The 20,238-nt window shown below is 33.9% G+C and overlaps 1 pseudogene; it reads right to left on the minus strand.

Moving 5' to 3' along the window:
- Positions 1-11,307: 11,307 nt before the first annotated feature.
- LOC110093260 lies at positions 11,308-14,151 on the minus strand (annotated as a pseudogene).
- Between the last annotated feature and the right edge of the window lie 6,087 nt (positions 14,152-20,238).

The following is a 20,238-nucleotide window of genomic DNA, read 5'->3' on the forward strand; positions in this document are numbered from 1 at the left end:
GAATGCTTGTAATAATCTTAAGTATACTAATGTAGCACATCAAATGAATAAAAATGAAGCTAATGGTCTAATTATAAGAGCCTAATAAAATATTAATGCAAGGGCCTAATCAAGGGCCATTATAAGAGCCCACTCAAGAAGAAATAATTGAGTTAAATTTTAATATTTATATTTTAAATTTAGCAATAAAATGCATAATTTTTTATATTCGAGTATATATATATATATCATTTAATGAAAATAAAATGAATTAATAAATGTCATTGGCACCTTGCTTTACTAAGGGTCACCTACTCCTTTTTCTCTTAAAAAATTTCTTATTTTGAATGAGGTTAGTCATTATAAATCTATAAATATTGTCAATATGTAATGAAAAAATTTAGTTAAAACTCAAATTACAAGAGCCCAAGAAAGTACTAAAGCAAGAGTTTAATCAAGACTTGTTACAAGGAACTTTTATTTGGTCCGATGACATGACGTAGCTCTATGTTCGGACGCCAGTAAAATAGTACCACATATTTTTATTTTTTACTGCACGGCCCGTCAACCCGACCCGAAACGACCTCGGGATTGCTATGCTCGTGTATTGCTAGGTATTGCTCGGTATTGCTAGGTATTTGTCGATTTTGCTCGGCAATAACGAGAAATACCATTATGTGAAGAGCAATACTGAGCAATACCGAGTTTTTAGCGAAACTCGGTATTGCTAGGTATTGGTCGATTTTGCTCGGCAATAACGAGAAATACCATTATGTGAAGATCAATACCGAGCAATGCCGAGTTTTGCTAAAAACTCGGTATTGCTCGGTATTGGTCTTCACATAATGGTATAGCAATACCTAGCAATACCGAGTAATATGCGAACATAGCAATCCTGGGTTCTGGTTTGAGTCGGGTCATTGGGCCGCGTGGTAAAGAGTGAGAACACGTTGCGACATATTATTGACGCCCGAACGTAGAGCTACGTTAGGTCACCTGACCAAGAGCTCATTTAAGAAGAAATAAATAATTAGGTTAAAGTTTTAATATTAAATTTAAAATTTAGAACGTAGAGAGTAGGTATTGGCTAATCATTTAGTGTAGATAAGACGAATTGATGAATATAATTGACACTTTTCTCAATTAATCATTATCTACTCTGTTTTTCCCTAAACTTTCTCATATTTTTTTGAATGATGATATGCATTATAACTGAATAAATAGTGCTAATATGTGATAGTAAATTTTAGCTATAGAATGATACAAAATTTTTGAAAAAAAAAAAGTTATTCTCTTTTGTTGAGAACTTGGCCAATATTGATATATGGGATTGATTAGTTTTATTTTTACCTATTCGTTATTTTTTAAATCTATTTCCAACCCCATATAACATCTTTCTCTTCACCGTAGTCATATCGCAAGAACATCAGTCCATTAAAATCTAGAGCAACCAAATTAACGTGTAACAAATTTAAGGCTGTCTCAATCCAACGTCTTAATAATATGCCGCCATTTTTAGAGAGAAAATATATGTTTTATTCCTATAATTTAACATGTTTTAGAATGTTCTGCGACATTGTTATAAATTCTAGAAAAAAGTGACTAATTTCTTAATTTAATATGAGTTAAGATTTCCTCAAGCTAGTACTATATCTAAGAATATCACCTTGTTAACTATATGAATGATGTGGTATAATCCAATGAAATTTATGGTTTTGTTTTAATTAGTTAAGATTTGATTAAAATGCAACCAACTTAATTTAGGTCCAAATGGTGAAATCTGAACACCATTGGAAAATAATTTTTTTTAGTATTTTTGAAATAATATTTATAATATAACATCGATTATATGATTTTTTTGAAGTTAGAAAATAAAATTTAATAATTTTTTCATATTTTTAATCCTCTTTGGCTTAGACATGTATTTTACTTCAAAACTACTAATAGAATGTTCTCGGTGGTTGTTGACGATTGGTGTCAACAGATATGATCAGTATTTCATATTATGAAGAACTTTTTAAATAAGCTCAAAAGATGTAATATTTATAGGATTCATAAGGGATATTTTAATCATGATTTGAAATAACTATTTATAGTTATGAACAGCTGAAATTGGAGATGAAATATTCCTACAATCAATTGTGATTAAATGAGGATAACATTAGTTTGAACCACCTTATTTATTGGGACTCAAACTAAATATCATTGATAGTGATAATTTGGCAGTTCACACTACCAAAAAGTTAATTTTTTCGCAGCAGATACTTGAGGCGATTTTAAAACTGCTGTCAAATCCACCTTTTTTGCAACGGTTTAAATTGCTACAAGTTGTAGTGGTTTTAACCGAAGTAAATAGCATCGGTTTTAACCGCTGCCAAAATTGTCCATCATATTATACACCACCTAAAAGCTCAGCTTGCTCTAATTCTTCATTTAGATCTTGCATTCACTGTCTGCTGGATTGGAGAGCTTCGCATGCTACTTGCCCTAATTTCTTCCTCTTCTTCGTCGTTGGCCTTGGCTCAGAGGAGCAAAAAATTCGGTCAAAGCCCTCGTCTACTCGCTTATTCGGCCAGTTAATCGCGAGCTAATTCTTCCTCTCATTTGCCGGTTTGTATTTCTTTCCTATTATTGTCTAGCTTTGTGGATTCATTCGTATGCTTGACCGATTTTTTGGTAGTGAGACCATGCTCTCTTGTCTAGCCCTATTAGGATTTTGACTTGTCTAATTGGTGCCCTTCGAATTGAATGAGAATGATGGAAATGAGATTTTGATGAGAGCCTTCTTCAATAAGCAAAGAACAAGGACTTGATTAATAGACATTTATAAATACCAATATTGTTTTCAATATTGGCAAATGACAATTGAACATGAATTAGTTTCCCTTAAGTGTTTGACTAACAAGTAGATGAGGCATAATTTTTTTTAAGGGAAACCCACGGCGGGGCCTACACATTAATTTGAAATCAAAATTACAAGATCCTTAAAGGGGACCTTCAACTCACTAATGCTCTAAAGAGCTACACCAAAATAAAAAAGAAAAAAAAAACTAACGAGACAAAAGTCCCTAACTACACCAAAATACACAAAATTCTAGGAACATTCTAAGGCAAAAAAAACGCTATCCAAAAAAGAAAGCTACAAGAATCACATTCAGCGTTAACTTTTTCCAAAAAAAAAATTCGAACAAGCAACCAACAGCTCCAATAAGCAAATCTGCATAAGGGAAAACCTTCAAGCAATAAAGGTTAGAGTAAAAAGAAAATTTGAATAGTTTTAATATATAATGATAGATGTCACCCTTGCTAAATAAAATTAAATTGTGCACCTCCTAAAGAGAAAACTTGTTCCACAACCAAACCAGAACCCAATCTAAACAGGAAAAAACATCTTGGAAAACAAAGCGAACGATCTCCATTAAACCACACCCACCTAGCTCAAAACACCCAAGATAAATGGGCCAAATCAGGATAAAATGCACCCGGTATAACTGGAATAAAAGGCATAGCCAGCACCAACCCATGCTCACAGTCACCCAAACAGCGTAAACAAAATAATAGTTTGTATGAACCAACACACGCCAAAAATATGAGGAAACAGACCGCTCCAAATCCAATAAAAATATTAAACCAGGACCCAATGTACCCAACAGCACCAACAAAATAAACAGCATCCCATAGGAAATAAACCAGCAATACAAAATGATAAAGACCCCGTTGGAATAACAACCCAGAAAATAATACCAAAAGATCGTATAAACCCACCAGCACCACCCAAATCCACAAAAATAAGAAAAAACAGCCAGCTTAATCGGCTAACATGAGAAAACCAAACTCAATCTAAGGAAACAAAGAAACAGAGCTAATTTACCAAAATAAACAGCAACATCAACCATTATGAATATAAGTTAAACCAGCTTTGTCCAAGTTAATAATACCTTTCATCATAGGAGGTAAATTCCTAATATTCAACTCCTGAAAGCTATCAAGTTGACAACCAAAGTTAGCCAACCAATCAGCACACGAATTTGCTTCATGATAAATGTGAGAAATAAAGTAATTAATAGAAGAGAGGGATTACTTAATTTTTCTAATCATCTAAAAGTTTTGAGGATTATCAGGCACAACATTATTAATGATCTGAACTAAAAGCATAGCATCCATGCACCTAAATCTACACATACTCAAAATTAAAACCCAAAGTAGTACAAATATCTAGGACATAGGACAAACTCATAAGCTCGATAGTAATAACATTACACAATTGTAAAGGACCAGCAAAAGTAGCTAGAACACAGCCCTAATGATCCCGAATAATGTCACCAGCACCCGCACCGACGGCCCGAATGGACCCATCAGAGTTAAGTTTAACGTATGGATGGTTAGGTTTAATCCATCTAACAACCTTGTCAATATAATTCGACGGCCCGTTATTCTCTTTTGTTGAGAACTTGGCCAATATTGATATATGGGATTGATTAGTTTTATTTTTACCTATTCGTTATTTTTTAAATCTATTTCCAACCCCATATAACATCTTTCTCTTCACCGTAGTCATATCGCAAGAACATCAGTCCATTAAAATCTAGAGCAACCAAATTAACGTGTAACAAATTTAAGGCTGTCTCAATCCAACGTCTTAATAATATGCCGCCATTTTTAGAGAGAAAATATATGTTTTATTCCTATAATTTAACATGTTTTAGAATGTTCTGCGACATTGTTATAAATTCTAGAAAAAAGTGACTAATTTCTTAATTTAATATGAGTTAAGATTTCCTCAAGCTAGTACTATATCTAAGAATATCACCTTGTTAACTATATGAATGATGTGGTATAATCCAATGAAATTTATGGTTTTGTTTTAATTAGTTAAGATTTGATTAAAATGCAACCAACTTAATTTAGGTCCAAATGGTGAAATCTGAACACCATTGGAAAATAATTTTTTTAGTATTTTTAAAATAATATTTATAATATAACATCGATTATATGATTTTTTTTTTTAAGTTAGAAAATAAAATTTAATAATTTTTTCATATTTTTAATCCTCTTTGGCTTAGCCGTGTGGTATGCATTTTACTTCAAAACTACTAATAGAATGTTCTCGATGATTGTTGACGATTGGTGTCAACAGATATGAGTATTTCATATTATGAAGAACTTCTTAAATAAGCTCAAAAGATGTAATATTTATAGGATTCATAAGGGATATTTTAATCATGATTTGAAATAACTATTTATAGTTATGAACAGCAGAAATTGGAGATGAAATATTCCTATAATCAATTGTGATTAAATGAGGATGACATTAGTTTGAACCACCTGATTAATTGGGACTCAAACTAAATATCATGGCTAGTGATAATTTGGTAGTTCACACTACCAAAAAGTTAATTTTTTTGTAGTAGATATTTGGGGCGGTTTTAAAACCGCTATCAAATCCACCTTTTTTGCAACGGTTTAAATTGCTACAAGTTGTAGCGGTTTTAAGCGAAGTAAATAGCATCGGTTTTAACTGCTACCAAAATTGTCCATCATATTATACACCACCCGAAAGCTCAGCTTGCCCTAATTCTTCGTTTCGATCTTTCATTCGTTGTCTGCTAGATCGGAGAGCTTCGCACGCTACTTGCCCTAATTTCTTCCTCTTCTTCGTCGTTGGCCTTCGCTCGGAGGAGCAAAAAGTTCGGTCGAAGCCCTCGTCTCTACTCGCTTATTCGGCGAGTTGATCGCAAGCTAATTCTTCATCTCATTTGCCGGTTTGTATTTCTTTCCTATCCTTATGTAGCTTTGTGGATTCATTCGTATGCTTGGGCAGCTTGCCCTATTTTTTGGTAGTGAGACCATGCTCTCTTATCTAGCCCTATTAGGATTTTGACTTGTCTAATTGGTGCCCTTTGAATTGAATGAGAATGATGGAAATGAGATTTTGATGAGAGCCTTCTTCAATAAGCAAAGAACAAGAACATGATTAATAGACATTTATAAATACCAATCTTGTTTTCAATATTGGCAAATGACAATTGAACATGAATTAGATTCCCTTAAGTGTTTGACTAACAACTAGATGAGGCGTAATTTTTTTAAGGGAAACCCACGGCGAGGCGTACGCGTTAATATGAAATCAAAATTACAAAGTCCTTAAAGGGACCTTCAACTCACTAATGCTCCAAAGAGCTACACCAAAATAAAAAAGAAAAAAAAAACCAACGAGCCAAAAGTCCTCACCAAAATACACAAAATTCTAGAAACATTCTAAGACGGAAAAAAGATGCCGCCCAAAAAAGAAAGCTATAAGAATCACATTCAGCATCAGCTTTTTGCAAAAAAAAATCGAACAAGCAGCCAACAGCTCCGATAAGCAAATTTGCACAAGGGAAAACCTTCCAGCAATAAAGGTTAGAGTAAAAAGAAAATTTGAATAGTTTTAATGTATAATGATAGATGTCACCCTTGCTGAATAAATTAAATTGTGCACCTCCTGAAGAGAAAACTTATTCCACAACCAAAACAGAACCCAATCTAAACCAGAATAAACAGCTTGGAAAACAAAGCGAACGATCTCCAATAAACCACACCCGCCCAGCTCAAAACATCGAAGATATGGGCCAAACCAGGATAAAATGCCCCCTGTATAACTGGAATAAAAGGCATAGCTGCACCAACCCATGCTCACAGTCACCCAAACAGAGCAAACAAAACAGCAGTTTGTCTGATCCAACACACGCCAAAAATATGAGGAAATAGGCCGCCCCTAATCCAATAAAAATATGAAACCAGGACCCAACGTACCCAACAACACCAGCAAAATAAACAGCATCACATAGGAAATAAACCAGCAATACAAAATGATAAAGACCCGGTTGGAATAACAACCCATAATATAATACCAAAAGATCGTATAAAATCCACCAGCACCACCCAAATATGCAAAAATAAGGAAAAAAAACAGCCAGCTTAATCAGCTAACATGAGAAAACCAAACTCAATATAAGGAAACAAAGAAACATAGCTAATTTACCAAAATAAACAACAACATCAACCATTACGGATATAAGGAAATTAAACCAGCTTTGTCCAAGTTAATAATACCTTTCATCATAGGAGGTAAATTCCTAATATTCAACTCCTGAAAACTATCAAGTTGACAACCAAAGTTAGCCAGCCAATCAGCACACGAATTTGCTTCACGAAAAATGTGAGAAATAGAGTAATTAATAGAAGAAAGAGATTGCTTAATTTTCCTAATCATATAAAAGTTTTTAGGATTACCAGGCACAACATTATTAATGATCTGAACTAAAAGTATTGCATCCACCTCAATCCAAATAATGCCACCAGCACCCGCACCGACGACCCCAACAGCCCATCAGAGTTAAGTTTAGCGTATGGATTGTTAGGTTTAATCCATCAAACAACCTTGTCAATATAATTCGACGTCCCACAATCATTAGGAATACCAATATCAAAAGCCACGTCAATACATTTGTGGAAATTCTTAGCAGAAATAAGATTGACAGAATAAAATTATAGAATTTTATTTTTAACATTAGAAATAATTTAAGTAGCATCCATCTTAATGTCATTATATTTGGAATCATTTCTAGCTCTCCAAAGATACCACAAAACAAGAATGGACAATAAATTATAGATGTGACCTTTAGAAGTAGTCATCCAATCATCTAACATAGACAAAACCTCATTATTAATATTAAGATTATCTTTATATTATCATAAGTTGATGCATACATTCCTTGATTTTGATTCATTCTTTTTAATTAGCCAGCTATCCTAAAGAAATTGTTATATTATCATAATTATGATGTGGAGGCATGTGTTCAAATTATAGAAATATTTTCTTTGTAAATCTAGAACATCATTAGATGACAAACCTATGAGAGGAATGAATAAGTGTGTAATTTGGAAATTAGCATAATAACATTTTAAACTACATGTATATATTTTTTATAAAGAAAGCAATGAGAAAAAAATACTTTTAATTTAATTTTACAATAAAAGAATTTAATATCAAAACAAAATTTTTTTCTAAGATAATGCCACAAGCAATAAGCAATTCCTTAAATGATACGCACAACTTCTCTTCATAACCGACACTAACGAAAAAGGAGAGACCGGCCAGACAAATGCAGTTGCTGAATAATGATATATCAATTTGCATATTTCTTGTTTTATGCAACCTTAGAGAGAGATATTACATACTAAATATTTATTAGCACGTATGAGATGAAATAAAAATATAAATATGATAATTATTAAAACCATAAAAAATTTACCAAAAATTAATATTATTTAGAAAGCTCATTATCGTTAAAGGATAGAGATTGAGTATAAGTTTATTATTTTTTTCTATAGTATTGCTCTGAGTTTGTCTTCGTCATTAAGAATGGGATAATCTAAATGACTTGAATTAATTATTCGTATGCATAAAAATTAATGATCATCTATATATTGCAAGTTCTGATTTTATAGAAATCTAAGATTTGAAAAGTAAGCTTTATATTTTAATCTCTATTGTGACTTCAATAACATCATTCAGCATAACCTAAGAAAAGTTAGAGCATATCATGGCTTCATCCATCATATTTTTATTTCCTTGCATGGACATTTTCAATGTATATTAATGACGTGATTATAAACACATAACTGTTATTTCAATTCATGTTTGCTTACTGTATTTTGAAAACTCAAGTACTCCGAAGAACTTGCTTTCTTTCCCTTCCCATTGTGACAATAGAGGATTAATGGTGGTCACAATCTAGCCTGCCCTCCCTTGAGTAGCACTCCCAAGCTTGTCACCACCTTTATTCAAAACAAAAACGAAAGAGAGAGATAGTATGTACTAAAAAGGCTTTTAGGTTTTCAAAGAATGGCATGCACTTTTCTATTGAGAATTATATAGAGCATCCAAAGCATAGAACATGAAAATGTTAGGTAATATTTTTAGAATTCTATTCAGTCTTTGTTCTCCTTCATTTAATTGGGTAATATTTTTTTCTTAGAAACTGTTGAAAATTTATTTTCTCAGATTTGATGAATAAGAGTTGGATATCTAAACATAAATGGATTAGTGATTATATTAAAGATGTTGAAAAATTTTTAGAATTCACAATTCTAAATCAAAGTTTGGGGCAAAAAAAATTATGTTCATGCAAATTATGCATTAACAGATATTTTTATTGTCTAAAAGATGTCAAGTTTAATTTACTCTTTAAAGGATTTTTTCTCGGATATGTTGTTTGGAATCGACATGAAAAGGAACATACTTTTGTAGCTGAAGTAACACGATCAGAAATAATTAGTGATACTTGTAATATTAAAGAAGTACAAATTCAAGAAGAGCAACCAACACCAAATGATATAGAATGATTGTTAATGGACACATTCTTCATCTTATATTTATTTTGCCTAAAGTGCTTACACTCTTGGTCTGCAAGATCTTTTGATCAATTGATTGAGTTATTGATTAAAGCTTTCTTGTTGGTTCATTGCTACCTAAGAATACATATGAAGTGAATCTGGAACTTTGTAGCGGTTATAACCGTTGGAAAATTAAGCGCTTCGACAAAACTATCCCGCCGGTCCATAAACCGTTGCACAATGTAGCTTGTAGTGCATTGCAATTACAACGGTCATGCAACGGTCCTAAAACTGCTTCAAAAAAAAAAGTAATGGTTAAAATCGTCGGTATATGTTGGAATTTGTGCTGTGATAGCTCTATTTTTTTGGTAGTGTCATAGCCACCATTTCTTATGTTTGTATTTAGTTATAACGCTTCAATTATTAACATTAATTTCACATCACACTTTGACTTCGTTTGAGACAGCTTTCTTCCTTCTTTCTAAAGCAGCTTTCTAGTAAAAAATGTTTAGTTCAAAAAAGTTTTGTACTAAAAAGATGCTTTAGAAATTAATAAAAAAGACATCTCAAATGAAGCCTAAATAAGTGCATAGCGATGCACAATACATTTGGTCATTTTCCTATTAATTATTTGTTGAAATTTTGAACAACTAATGCATCAATCATACTTTTAGCATCATAAATTCAAACATTTTTTATATATCTCCACGAGCTCAACTTTTGAATGACATATTGATTAGATAAAATATTAAGAATATGTTAATACATTAAGGGTATCAATCATTTCTCATATCTATGCACTCATAATTAAATAAATACATAGCAAAGTACTAAGGGAACTTTTGATTGGATGAAAAAGGATTATAGTGCATAATTAAATATAATGTAAAAAGAATATAATATATTCGGAATGTTTGAATTTATTTTAATTATAAAGTATATGCGTATAATTTTTTTCATTTTGTTAATTTGAAGTAAATTTAATATAGTATAAAGTTTAATGATGATAGCGATGACTGTCGTGGTCATTGACAGATTGTGGTGACAGACAGTGGGAGCAGTGGAGATGGCAGGCTGCGACGACGATTGGCCAATCGACCAGTAGAGAGAGAGGCAGTGGCAATAACAAAGAATTTATAGTGTATTTGAAAATCAACCAAATCTAATAATTTTGAAATGCACCAATATTTTGAATTATATGTTGAAATTTAATACTTTAAAATTTTATTCTTTATTTCTTTTCCTTTAAATCAAATATCAATATTTTTGAAAATATGAGCATTTAAAATATTTAAAACCCTTTTATTTCAAATAAAACAGCTACTAAACTAATAAAGTATAAAGCCATACCTCATAAACATGATATAAAAATTATGTTAGGAGGTCCTACTATTGCATATATAAGGGGAAGAAGTGCAACCCAAAAATGCAAATGATAAAATAAATAAATTATTTTGCATTATAATTTAATCTTAAATAAAAAAAAACAAAATTACAAGTCTTATTTTTATTTAAATATTATTTTATTTTAATCATTTATCTTGTATATATCCTACACTTGTAACTCCTACACTTGGAAAAGTTACATGAGAAGCTCCTAAAATAATATAAAACACATCCTAATGATCTTCAGTCTTTAAATTTAGTTTGAGATTAATATAATTTATAATATTATATGCAACATTAATTTAAATACAAATTTAAAAAAAAAAATTATCCAAATAAATTTACATAAGAATGAGCTTCATTCTTCAATTTACTGTGTATTCTAACATATTTTTTTCCTAAATTTTACCCTGTAGTAAATAAGTCCCCATCTTTACGTCCTCTTTTTTTGGAACGGGGTATCTATCCGCTGCCACCTGCCGAAAGAGGTGTTATCGGCATAACTAATCCCTCGGCGAGTCTACTAGCAACCAACCCCACAGGTGCAGGACCCACAATTCTTTACGTCCTCTTATTCCTTCCTCGAAGCATGAGCGCCAAGTAGAACAAAACCCTAAATAAAAACCCCCAGGCGACAATGACGGCGAGGCACCACCACTTTCCTAGCTGCGTCACCCCGTTCTGCTCCAGCACATTCATTCCCGTCATCAGGCACGTCTCCGGCGATATCTTTTCCCCCAACGCTCTTCCAGCTGCCATTAACACCCCCTCCTTCACCTTCTCTGTCATCTCCCCCAGCGGCGTCGTATCAAATATCTGCACTCCCCTAACAAAACACTTTCCACCTTCCCCAAATTCATTTTGCAGAACCCCCTCATATGAATACTTCACCAGCGACAGGTAGTGAAACCATATCCAGTAGTCTGGAATTCTGTTACGGTTGATGAAGAAACCGCTGAAGAGGAGGAAGTAGCCCAACATGGCGACGACGGCGAAGTAGCCAAGCATGAGCTGGGAGACGATAGCGGAGAGAAAGGAGACAAAGCCGCTCCCAGCCCAGAAAGATGCTAGAATGATAAGAAAGTAGAAGAGGAAGCCCGAGGGGCCGTTAGCGAGCCCGACTCCTGTGAACGTAGCGGAAGCAAAGGCGAGGGACAGAATGAAGAAAGAGGGGAGGGCGACGAGGGAGTTGGAGAGGACGAAGGAGGAGCGGCGGTAGGAGTTGTATGCTGTCTCGCGGAAGAAGATGTAGAGCTCTTGGAGGAAGACGGGGAGGGAGTCGGTGCAGGTGTAGTATATGGTTGACATGGCGAGAGCGAAGAAGCCGAAACGCTCTTGCACGCCGCGGGGAGACAAGTCGAGCCGGAAGAAGAAGGTGGCGAAGATATATATATATATGAGCAAGTCAGAAACGTGTCCCTTTTGTTTTTTTTAGAAAGAATCAGAAAGATATGTGCAATTGTACATGCAACATCCTTTTGCAATGATTGTGACATTTTCATACAAATTTATTTTAATATATTTTGAGAAATTAAGGTTTCGTCTCGGACAACTTTCTGATGACTTGCTACTTCTTAAAGTAGCTTTTAGCACAATAATTAAAATTTTTGAACTAGAAAGTTGTTTTAAGGAACAATAAAGAAGCTGTCCCAAATGAAGCCTAAGATCACTTATCTCAAGATTTGTTTAGGTTGATTGCAACATTTTATAAAAATAATTGTTTAGTTATTATGAGAAAATTAACTTTTTTCAAAATCTACTATGGATTTATAAATTATTCTTTTTTGAAAAATCCAACAACTATTTTCTTAAATCTAATGCACATTAACAATTAGGGTTGTAAAAGCAGTTTTCCACCACAAAAATTTCTATTAATAATGAAAAAGTAGCAATAAAATAGTAGCTAAATGAAATTATTTATTGGTGTCTGAAAAGTAAAGCAATAAAAAATTAGCCTCATAGCAAAACCCGTAATCAACCTAATGAAAAATAACATAAGTCAAAATTTCATTAAATTTGAAGATAATTTAGCCAAACATGATATAATTGTAGCATTTTAATAAAATGATTATCTAATGCGTGCATAATTATTTAGGCTTCGTTTGAGACGATTTTCTTACTACTTTAAACAATTTTTTAATACAAAAATTAAAAATCTTGTATTAAAAATAGATTTAAAAAGCAACAAGAAAACCATCCCAAATGAACCTTACTCAGATGTAAAAGTGCTCATATATATCAAGATTAAAAAAAGAAGGATCATATAAGATTTGATGTAGATTTAGAATAATTTAATTCACCTTAATTTCATCATTTAGGCATTATATTGTCTTTTCACCATATTTTTAAAAGTTTGCTCAAAAGTCAAATATTCAAAAAATTGATATTGTCACTAAAAATCAATTGTTGATAAACATATTTATAGTTATATTTTAAAAAAACAATTAATCTACAATATAATATTAAATCAAAATATTTTAAAAAAATTAAGTACTGCTTTAGTGAAATTAAATATCATCCTTATATTCATGCAATAAAAAAAAAGTTTGAAATTAGAACCATACCATCTAAGATAGCGGCGGCGAAGAGTTTCCCGCGGGAGATGCTGGCAGTAATGGCCGCCTCCAGAGTGGAAGTTGAACGAGCTTCCGACAGTCCAGCAATGGAGCCCTGAGCCCGCAAGCGAAAGAACTGAACGAGCTTGTCGGCGCCGCCGGGTCTCTCCTCCTGCTCCCGAACGACATCGAGGGCGAACTCCGCCTTGTTCTCACCTTGACTCATCGGCCTTCCGAAATCGGCGAAAAAGTCGGCCAACCTGTTCGGACTCCCAAAGAATATCGTCCTCCCTTGTGATAGTATTAATAGCCTATCAAGAAGCCCCATGATCCTAGCGCTGGGCTGGTGGATCGAAGTCACCACAACGCTTCCACTGCTCGCAATCATCTGCAGCACCTTCATTACCCTGAATGCGCTGGTAGAGTCAAGCCCTGAAGTTGGCTCATCGAGAAAAAGGAGTATGGGATCGTGGATGATGTCCGTACCGATAGACACGCGGCGGCGCTCGCCTCCTGAAACTCCGCGGTGCCCTTCGTCGCCTATTATGGTTGATGCAGCGGCGCGGAGGCCGAGTTGGTCGATGAGAGCCTGTACTCGAGCGCGCTTCTTCGATGCAGAGAGCCAACGCGGCAGTCGGAATTCTGCCGCGAAGGTGAGGGTTTCCTCAACGGTGAGCATCGGGAAGAGGAGGTCGTCTTGTAGCACGTAAGCCGAAATGGTCTTCTGGATATTGGATTCTAAGGGGTGACCGTTGAGAAAGACGCCACCTTTACCGAGGCTGGACTTGCTGATGCGATCAGCGAGCGCGTCGATGAGCGTGGATTTTCCGGAACCGCTGGCCCCTATTATGGCGAGAATCTCGCCGTCGCGAGCCTCGCCGGAGATGGAGTCGAGGAGAGTGCGGCGTGCAGGGTGGGAGTTCCCATCTGATGATGCGAGATCGATGCGGCGGAGGAGGAAAGGGAAGGTCTTTGAAGTTGGGGTTTTGATGGTGTAGGTGAGGTTGTGGAAGGCAAGGATGAAGGAGGGAGGTCGGCCGAGTTCTGTGCTGAACTCGTGCTCAGCAAAGCTGGGTTCCTTGAAATTGGTTCCTGCAAACTCATTATCGGCGACCTCGACGGTGATTGATGCGGGGAGGAGAGGCATCACTGCCGTTGATTGACGGCACTGTGAGAGGGAAATGAGGAGTTCCTGAAAGAGAGAGAGAGAGAAAAAGATTGAGCGCTGGCGTTTGATCAGGAACGCGAGAGATATATATAAGACGAGGCAGAAGAAGAAGGCAGTTGTTCGTTTCTTATAGGTTTTGGTAAGAAATAGCTTTCTTCATCGGGTAAGTTTTATATAAGATTGGGTGGTTGACAGGTGATCTAGAGAGAGAATATAATTATAGTTTAATGAAGACTAGCTAATGCTGGTGTGATAGACGTATTAAATTGGGTTTTGTTCATTTAAATCTTTAAAGAAAATTATTACGAAGAGAAGTCAAGAGGGTTGAGTTCATTTGACATTGGAGTTGAAAGAGAGTGTGCGCTCTCAAATCAATAAAATATTTAGGAATGTATGCCATTTTATCTGGAATTATATCTTGTACGTCTTATATTTGACCTCTTATTTATGTTTGAGAATTAAGATTAATGCAACAAAATTACTATATAATAGTACCATTATATTTACATAGTTTACTTACTATTTACTATTTTTTTTAGATTATAATCATATTTTTTTTATTTGACTATGACTTTTTCAATTCTGTTAAGAAACTTTTGTACTAGAAAGCTTCTATTTACATGCAATAGCTTTCAAGCAAATTACTTTTTCGACAACTAAGAGCAGAACCAGCTTATTTTTTGAAGTTGGACAAAATATGATTGTGAAATGAATCAGTTTACATGTAAAGTAGAGAAAGGAAATTATTTTTTAGAATTTGGACAACTGCATTTATTGAAGATAGGAAAAATTGTTAAAATGCTTATTTTTTTAATAAAACAAATTTCAAGCTAGGCAATTGACCACCCCGAGCGCTTCCTAGTTCCACTCTTGTCCACATCAACCTTACAACCATCTTTATAAAAAGTTACAACCATGCCAAATGAACCTAAACATAAATCATGATGGGATATTTAAATTAGAATGTTTCAAAATTGAATTAAGGACTATTTGAATTCTAATTAAATTAACTTCTATTCAAAATGAATATTTTTAATGAAACGAGTCTTACAATACCAAAATTGTTCTAATCCAAGTTTGCAATTGCCCAAATAAAAAATGAATGAGGATGTGTGGATGAATCTTTTTTTTTTTCGGAGGGAGCGGGGGAACCTATGTAGGGTCTACACGTTGAATAATAAAATGATTACAAACCCTTAAAGTGATTAATAACTCACAAACGCACAAAGATATACAAACAGAAAATAAAATAAAAAATCCTAAGAGCCAAAGATCCATATCTATTACAAAATAAAAGTAAAAAACTATAAAGGAAAAGGGAGGTCGGCAAGAAGCCAAAACCAAAAGCAGCCCCATGCTAATATAGGACTTCAGCACAGAGAAAACATTCCAAGCCACCTGCAGGAACAAATAAAGCAGTTTAGTAGCTCAACCAAAAGACCAAAACCAGCATCACCACCAACAACAATTGTTACAACTACACCAACAGAGATCCAAGCAACCTCCATTAAAATGAAACAAGCCCATAGACAAGCAAAGAATCAAACAAAAACACAACCAAATGGGCCAAAGAAAACCAGTAGCACATCTGCATAGGAAAAAAATGGAAACCACAAGACCCAGAGCAGAGGATAAAACATTTAAGAACTAAATAGCTAGAATCATCAAACATGGCACCAGAATGACTAGGCCAACAGAGCCACCAAATCACCAGCACCAATAGACCCAACCAGTTGGATGACAGCATGGAAAAGAGAACAGATAAAAAAATAAGACAGAAAACCTAACACATAACAAAAGAGAATCATAACTACAGAAAGAAAAATCAGAAACACAAGAAGGAAAATAAAGACTCATTTATGCCTCAAAGAAGGAAAACTGAGCTTGTCCATTCTAATAAACCCTTTCAAAAATTTAAATTTGGACAGATTTGTATAGAGCTTAATATCAATAACATGAACACCCTTCTTAGCCAACCAATCACCACAAGAATTACTATATCTGGGAATATGAGAAATAGTAAAATCAATTTTATTCAAATAAATAGTAATATTTTTAAAAATGTAAAACATAATAGCATTTTCGCAAAAATTCTTCTTAACTAGGTTGACAAAAATTAATGAGTCAGAATTAATCCAAATATTTTTGATATTTAATTGAGATCAAAATTTGAGCCTAAGAAGTATAGCAAAAGCTTCCTCAATAATCACATTGCTACTATAAAAGTGAGATGAAAAGACAAAAATCATATCACAAAAAAATCCCTTATAATTCCCCTATAACCAGCCCCATCTTTGAGAAAAGAACCATCAATATTTAATTTCACCTAGTTAAAAGACAATTTAATCTAATAAACCACATTAAAAAATGTCTAATACATTCTTTATCAAAGAATATCTGTAAAACTTTAGTTCAAGATAAATTGCCTTTGAAATGCTTAGTCAGATGAGGTAGTCGACCCAACCTGACAAAAAGGATCATTGTCAACAGCCATGGGTTGCTTCATCCAAGGGGACCTTGAAGACATGGGGTGAGTATATATTTATCTAAGGGAATAAATTTGAATCCAGGCTTTGTAGATTATCGATTATATCTTATTGATTCATAACTCAAGAATTTGATGTCACTAAGGAACATATTAGCTCTGGCCACAACCATTATCTCGTCATGCCATTTGACAACAAAATCACTCGGTTCAGAGGGGCCCCGGGTCATAACCTATTTACTTGCCTTGCCATTTGGCAGCAAACTTATCTATTAGAGGACATGTACGTACCACGCCCTTACTGATAGGAGACTATTTTGAGAATGAATCTTAGTAATATTTTTTATCAGACATTAGCTCTTTGTGAGCTAAAGTAGTATTTCAATTTGTCCACCTCACCAAACTGTTGTGGAGAGTGAATGAATTTTACTTTGAGTGTTTAATAGTTTTTTTTTTCAAATTTTTAATATTTGGAGTTTGAATTTTTTTGGGTTTTTTAGGATTTTTCGATTTTGTAGTGTTTGGGTGGTATTTAAATGTTTAGAATTAACTTCTTCGATTGAGATTTTTTATTCAATCTGGCCATCATCAGTGTTACTAGAGTTACTTCCATTTATGGATTGAACATTGTTGACTCTATTAAACTGTCAACAAAGGATTGGGATTTATAAGTTTTGTGTCATTGGCGATGAACCATTCATTTACTAGGCTTTGAAGGCCTAATATGAACTAGAAAATAAATATTTTGATCATCATCATGACTGATATTTAATTAATAGTTTGAACTGTGTTGACTCATATCTGCTCATAAAGGAAGATTGGGCTTGAACTTATGTTTATTTATTGACACACGCAGCATCTCTAGACATCACGTGTGTACCCATAACATACTCAACGAGGCCCTTGTAGGTGTTTTGTATGTCCTCTTCTGTGTACATATGTACATATATATTACGGTGCATGTGTGGGGGCATTTTGGATATTTGATGAGTCTTCTATGGAAGCTTTTAGAAACTCATATTTATTGTAGCCCCTTTATATTAACATGTGAGTGGTATGTTAGATGCATGAACATTATTAATCAAGAAGCTTTCAAGTCTCAATAATCTTTTTCGACTTAATGTTTAGGACTTAGTTGAACTGAGATTCACTCCATCATTGAAGATAATGATTTGATTTGATTTTCTCTTCCCAAAATTTATATAGCAATCAATGGGCAACTCATTGATTATGCCAACACCATTATTTTGTACTAAAGCACAGCACATATAGGAATAATGAGTAGGGTATTATTGTGTCCATCTACTACTAGCTGGAACAATGAAATACCTTTAATTTTCAAAGGAATATCTCAATTAAAGCATTATAAGTACTAATCTAATGAGTGTAAATTCACAAAGTAGCTATATCATGTGATCCCAAAACTAGTTGTTTCATTACTATATCATGTGGCTTTTTTTTCAGTGCATATATCTAACAATAATGCTGTGCTTAGTAGCTAGGCGTCATTATTAGCTGAAATTGTTATTTTAGGTTCTTCCAATGATAAATGAGTAGTGTAAGACTCAAAATTTTTATTTGGAGGCACTTACTTTCATGTGCTTTCAAGCATTAGGAAGAGCCACAGTGTCATGTCTGCACATACGATTTTAACCATTTGTCAGTTTGGTTGAGAATTTATAACAAACAGCGATGGATCTACGTGTTATAGTTGTGGAGAAGTAAGCGTGCACTTCCATGAAATTGTAACAGAGATATCCGACATTTTTTACAGATACAAAATGTCTGAGGACTGAGAGTTGGTCAAGTGACAAGTGTAATGATGGAAAATTGCAAAATATTGATAAAATAGCAATTACAATTTAACAGTATAATGGTTGCCTCAAGTTTTTTGCAAAATGATTACTTTTCACTTTATTTGAACAAAAGGCCTTCTTTGATATCAAATAAAAGTGGATATAGATGGGCATTGGATTTACTTTGTGGCCATCCCGTTAGGCTTCATAATATATTTAGCTAGGATGTCCCAAGTTCTATTTACTGACTTACGTTGCAAGCTAGAATCATTTTATGGATTACGTGATTCCCATAGAACAACTACTAGAGAAGTCTTGGAATAACTTTATTTGTTTTTAGTCACAATGAATCCATAAGAGCTACCTCAGAAAGATTTCAGCATTCCACAGAAACAATAAGCATATATTTTTCTTTAGGACTTCGAGCATTGGTTAATTTAGTACTTGATAATATTAACAAGAGGATAAGGAATTTCGTGACATACATGTACATATTAGAAACGGTACAAGGTACATGTCATATTTAAAGGAATGCATTGGGACAATGGATGGAACTCATGTAGACGCTCATATTCCTGTTGAAGATCAAATTTCATATATATGGCAGCATCATTCACCTACACAAATGATGGCAGTCTATGATTTTAATATGTGCTTTACATTTATGGCAGCAGGATGAGAAGGCTCAGCTCATGATGCTCGTATCTTCCAACATGTTCGTCTAAGGAGTTCTCTATGCAATTTTCATATACTGCTATCAGGTAATATTTAATTAATAATTAATAATAATCTTATTAAGCATGTTTTATATTAAAGGTAATAAGAAAATTAACATATTTATTAACAGGTAAATTTTATTTAATTGGCGATGGCTATCTACTGCAACAAGGTTTTCTTAAGCCATATCTAGAGACGTGATATCATATACCAGATTTTCGATGAGGAAGTCGACCAATTATAGGGCATCGAGAGATATTAATATGAGGCATTCCTCGTTAAGAAGTGTAATAGAAAGGGCATTTGGTTTATGGAAAAAAAATGAAGAATTCTACTAGATATGTCGAACTATTCTTTTAAAAAACAGCAGCTTATTATAGTGGCTACAATGGCACTACATAACTACATAAGAAGGCATCAGTCAAGGAGTGATCCAAAATTCGAGGAATGTGATGCCGATGAAAACTTTGTTCATTCGGAGCAGAGTAGTTCCTACTTTAAGAAGAAGTTAAACCCGTGGAAAGTACAAATTATTCTGTAGAGTCTATCAGGTAATATTTAATTAAAAAGTAATAATAATCTTATTAAGCCTATTTTATATTAAAGGTAATGAGAAAATTAACATATTTATTAACAGGTAAATTTTATTTAGTTGGCGCTGGCTACCTACTGCAACAAGGTTTTCTTAAGCCATATCTATAGACGTGATATCATATACCAGATTTTTGATGAGGAAGTCGACCAACTATAGGGCATCGAGAGATATTAATA

This window comes from Dendrobium catenatum, unplaced genomic scaffold (genome assembly GCF_001605985.2).
Source record: "Dendrobium catenatum unplaced genomic scaffold, ASM160598v2 fragScaff_scaffold_323, whole genome shotgun sequence".
Taxonomy (NCBI): Eukaryota; Viridiplantae; Streptophyta; class Magnoliopsida; order Asparagales; family Orchidaceae; genus Dendrobium; species Dendrobium catenatum.